The sequence below is a fragment of the Echinops telfairi genome, unplaced genomic scaffold, assembly GCF_000313985.2.
Source record: "Echinops telfairi isolate 266 unplaced genomic scaffold, ASM31398v2 ScPeMD7_655;HRSCAF=1070, whole genome shotgun sequence".
NCBI classification, from domain to species: domain Eukaryota; kingdom Metazoa; phylum Chordata; class Mammalia; order Afrosoricida; family Tenrecidae; genus Echinops; species Echinops telfairi.
In genome coordinates, this window is record NW_022104553.1 from 11,254,171 (window position 1) to 11,259,899 (window position 5,729).

The following is a 5,729-nucleotide window of genomic DNA, read 5'->3' on the forward strand; positions in this document are numbered from 1 at the left end:
ATAAAGTAATGTATTTACATATCTACACACCTATGTTTATACCTCTATGCATAGGTTTGCTTCCCAGATCTTTCCTCTGCTTCCTTTTACCTTCCTCCTGCCCCACCATTATGCTTACCCTCTTCTGCCTCTTTAGCAATTCCTTTCAGTTAGATTGCTGTTGCTCCAACACTCCCAGAATCTCTACATCCTCCTCATCGTTGATTTTAATTTCCTAGATTTTTCCCTCTCTGTGGTGTTGCTTGCTGATTACTCCCTTCCCCAGCCTCCTCATCCCCCCAGTACCTCCAGAACCATCAGTCCTGTTGCCTTCTCCTCGAGTTTGCTTCCTATGCCTGTCTTATAAATAGGGTGGCAAACACAACAATAATGGAGATACCTTTTAATTCTACTGAAAATGAAAGTGAACTGATCTGTAAATAAAACACTCAAATCAAATCAACACAGTACATCATTTATTCAATGGGACACCACAAACGCTGCTATTATTTACTTGAGAGAAATTAAAAAATATTTTTCAGAGAAAGATTCATATGTGAAAGTATGCTGACAGCACTACTAATCACAGAACCCAAAAGGTAGAATTGATCTAACTTCTGGTCAATTTTGGAGTGAATAAGCCCATTGTGGCACAATTATACACTAAAATACAATCTAGCAATAACAAGTAGATCACTTATTGCATAATTCTGATAATCCTGGTATCTCAGAAAGGTGGTAACTAAATCAGTGGTTTCTGTGCCTGAGAACAAAAATTAGCTGAAAATGGGTTATCTCTGTGTTGATGATAATTTTAAAAACTGAATTTGGTGATGGTTCCCCAATTATGTAAATGTACTAAATGCATTGAATGTATAGTAAAGTGAAGCAATATATGACATGCAAATTATACTTTAATAAAGCTGATAAAATTGATTCAGAGACAAAGATTATTACAATGTAAAGCAACAAAATCTACTTTGTAACTCCAAATTGACAGCAGCCAATAGAAGACTACAATAATTGGCATGTGAAATTGAGGACAACATAGTCACAGAAAGTAATGGCAAAGTAAAGCAAACAAGAGAATTGGACACAGTTCTCTTCCCTCTCAAGAGCAAAATAACTCACTACCATTGAGTTGATGCCTACTCATGGCTACCTTACAGGACAGGGTAGAATTGCTACAGTGAATTTCTGACATTGAAACTCTTTACAGGAGTAGAAAGCCTTTCTTTCTCCTGAAGCTGGTAGTTTTGAAACAGTGATTTTGAGAAGTGAAGCCAAGCATGTAACCAGTATGCAAACAGGGCTCCTAAAAGCTAAATAAGGATATTAATCATCTAGAAAATTGTTCATGTTTATAATATAAGCCTCCACGGTATCTGTCTAGTGGAATGCCTAACTGCTATTGACAAATGATGCTATTGGTGTCCCTGGCTTGCTTCCTGATCTCAAAGAGAAGTTTTTATTCCATGCTGACTTGTAGTGTATCTCAGTATAATTTGAATCACAAATATTATATGCTCCAGAAAAGTGATATCTAGAACTTAATAAGAACACAGGTATCCCCTAGACATCCTCACTTTCAGTCAGCTACAGTGATAGGATGGCTCTTTGGACTCTTTGAGGAAGGATGGAGTGAGTTTTATGCATAAGAAAAATAACCTTTGATGACCAGAAAGGTAACAGGTGGCTAGATTATAGAAATAATAGTGCTTGCTTAGTTTTTAGACATACAGGTAAACTTTACATTCTATCCCCAATTGTGTTAGGAAGAAGTATATAACTGAGGATTGGCTACATTCCTGCTTTTGTTCATCGTCATATTTTTTTCTCCACAAATTTTGAATGAAATTGAAAGCTATATAGATTGAGAAGCTGCACAACGAAGGGAGTCCAACAAATGTGACTATACAGGAAACAGTTTCCAAGATGGGCTTCTTGGAGAGGAATATATTCACACAAGGAATATATACACTTGCCTTGATAACTCACTGATATTTAGGTTTTTGTTTTAAGAAATGGCTAGAATTAAATAACATAAATTTAAATATCCAGGTAAGTTTTAAAGAGAAAGGTAAAGTCTCAAGTCTAAAATAAAGATACTTGTATGTTATAAGGCACTTCTGAGAAATAGTTGAAATGATAAAGGAGTTTTAAAGTTATAGTTCTTGCTAAGTTTTATAGAAAATACAGATTATTAGTATGTATTTTTCTGTCTCATGCAGGATTTAGCATATTTTAAATAATTTAGGATATCTTCTAATTGAGGAGAATTACTATGATCAGCACGATGTCACTTACCAGGGTACAAGAATGTCTCTATCCAGTCTGCAAGTAGGAAAAACAATGAAATGTCATTTTCACTTTCTGTTAGTACTTTTGTCTTCTTGTTCATGCTATTTTATAAGCATGCATCTATATATTTATTTCTATGTCGATTAACTCCCTGACAAATATGTGACCATTCTTTTCCTGAACTGCAAAATGACAGTACCTGTGGGGAAATGGAAGCCAGGAGAAAAGACCAGTCAGAAGCAAAAGGAGGAGGAAGGGAAATAAAGAAAGAGAGAGTGGGATCATAACATGGAAACTGGGTAGGCTGAGAAATGAAGGTACAAAGAAGGAAGGAAAGGGGAAGAAGGCCGGAAGACATGCAGACAGGAAGGTAGGTAAGCTGCCAGGAAGGGAAGAAGAATACATAAATGAAAAAAGGAAGGGAAAACAGTTACAGAATAAAATTTTAAGAAAATGTAAGATAATGACACAGAAATGACAAAGAAAAGATAAATGAAAAGATTGATAAAGAAAGGGAAGCAAAGGAATGTCATTTAAAAATACTTCGAAAAATAAATTCAAAGGAAGAAGATCCCAATCTTTAGAAAATATCTGCTCAATACCTTTTACAGATTTCCCTCTATTTATGGCACTATACAGTAAGCATGGGCCATGGCATACTCTGCCTGACTCTTTCTAAAAGAGTATTGAGAGCATTTAGAGAAGGGCGTTATCTCTTATTACTTATGTAGTTTGATCTTGTGATATAACTTCTAAGTCACTTACCATTCTGGAATTGAGCCTTCCTCAATTCCCAAAATATGGTTCCTTATTGACTGTTTGCATATACTAGTATTCATAGATATCATCACAAAAAAGTGGTCATTATATATCCTCTGTATCAGAGAAGTCAAGATGCATTCAGTGTTTCCCATGACTGGATTTTCTTGGGAGCTTCATATAATAAGTCAATTGAATGCTAGCCAAATTACTGTGAAGCAGGTGTCCCCTTTACAGAAGAGTGATGTGAGGATCAAAATTCTCAGTAACTGGGGGAATTTAAACCTGTGTTTGTAGACGTCCAAAAGGATACTTTTCTCACTATGTCGTCACTCTTCTCCTGGCATAGCTGGCTGAGGCTATGTCATAAGACAAGGAATAATAGTATCATCATCAAGAAAGCGTCTAGTGCACTTTTCAACACCTGTTCTGTGCCGAGGCGACTATTAGAATCAGCCCGTGGCACAGCAGGCATCAGAAGAACATTGTCCAATGCATTCCCATCACCAACCTTTTCCCCATGTTAGGATGGGAAAGGAAGTATAATTAGCATCACTAAAAACGTTGAAAATATAAGACAGCAGAAAACGTTAAAGGAAGATTAAAGAAAATGAACTAATTGCTAAGAGTAGTACAAAAAGGAAAGAAATTAGTATGTAGAAATAAAATGTTCAAAAGAAGAGTATGCACAAATTTATATGTGAAAGGGATAGATGGACCAACCCCAAACATTGTAGCAACATCAGATACAACACATTGTCATTAAAGTTTGTATTTCTTCCTAAAATTGTTCCGAAAAATAAAGAGAGCAATATAGGATGTACTTTCAAACACAGACAAAAGAATTTGTCACAGATGTTTTCACCAGAAAAATGCATATGTGCACTTCATTAGTGAAGTGAAAATATGGATGATCATTTATTTTCTAGATGTTTTAGTTACAAATATTTGGTAGTCATGATGGCTGTCCTTCAAAGAGTATGTGAGATTAAACAACAACAAACGTTTAAATTGTGACTAAAAATTTAATCCCCCAAATGAACCAATAAAGTCACCCTTAGAAATAATATTATGGTGTTCATTATCATTATCATTTTCATCTCCACCACCAAAACTGGCACTGCATTTCAGCTGTGATTTCTCTCTGTTTAGACTATGCCTTACACACAGCATCACATTGGCCATTGAGGCTGGTCTGTGAGTAAGTTATTATGATATTCTGGAGGAGCACACTGTTCAAGAAGGATGAGAAAGTTTTGGAACGGATGGTGGTAGCAATTGTAAAACACTGCTTGATGTGATTAAATTAGGGAATGATGTGTTATCTGCATTAGCTCCCAATAAAATGGGATTTTTGGAGGGGTGAGGAAGAGAGAGAGTTTCCATTTTTTATTGATACATAATATTCATTTTATGAATGTACCCGCATTCGGTTGTCCATTTGTCTATAACCAGAGCTTTAGGTTGTTTCCATGTTTTTGTCATTATGGAAATTGCTGCAATAAACAAACCGGTGCTATCATATTTTTGTTTTAATTTGTATTGCTGCTATTGCTAATGAATTTGAACAGTTCTTCATATGGTTGTTGCCCGCCTGAATGTCATCTTTGAAAAACGGTCTACTCGTGTCTTGTGCCATTTTTTGATTGGGGTATAGGTATTTTTGTTGTTAAGATGTTGTACTTTTCTACGGATTTTGATGTGTCATTTTTTGTAATTTTTTAATATTATTACTAAACATTCTTTCTAAACCTGTGAGTTCTCTTTTAACTCTTCTATGAAATCATCTGATGTGCATAAATGCCTTATTTTTACTAGGCCCCACATTTTTATTTGTCTTCTGTACTGTGACTATTTTTCCTTATGTTAAGTTTTGTGTTTATGCCTTGTATTAGGACCTTAACCTTGTCCCTATATTTTTGTTGATTACCTTTATAGTTGTGTGGTTTATATTTAGGTCCTTGGTCTACTTTGAGTTTGTGATTGTATACGCTGTGAGGTGGGGGTCCCATGTCATTCTTTCGCAGTTGAAGCTATAGTTTTTTCAGTACCAGTTAGTGAAAAGGTTATCTCTTCCCTACTTACTGAGATTTTGTCCCCTATCAAAATTTACGTGTAAATACATAGTTGGTTGTACTTCTGGGTTCTCAAAACTAATCCATTGATCTTCATATCCATTGTACAGCAGGCTGTTTAAATTACTGGGGTACACAATAGGTTTTAGAGTATGGGATTGAATGGTCTCCTTCTTTGCTTTTTTTTTTTTTTGTAATTCATTTTATTGGGGGCTCATACAACTCTTATCACTATCCATCCATCCATCCATTGTGTCAAGCACATCTGTACATACATCACCATCATCATTTTCAAAGTATTTTCTTTCTACTTGAGCCCTTGGTATCAGCTCCTCATTTTTCCCCTCCCTCCCCCTCTCACCCTCCCTTATTCATGAAGCCTTGATAATTTATAAATTATTATTATTTTTTCATGTCTTGCACTCTCTAAAGTCTCCCTTTACCCCCTTGTCTGTTGTCCATCCCCCTGAGAGGAGGTTATAGGTAGGTCATTGTGATTGGTTCTCCCTGCCCCTCCTCCCCCAACCTTCCCCTTCCTCTCCTGGTATGGCTACTCTCAATATTGGTCCCAAGAAGTTTATCTGTCCTGTATTCCCTGTGTTTCCAGCTCTTATC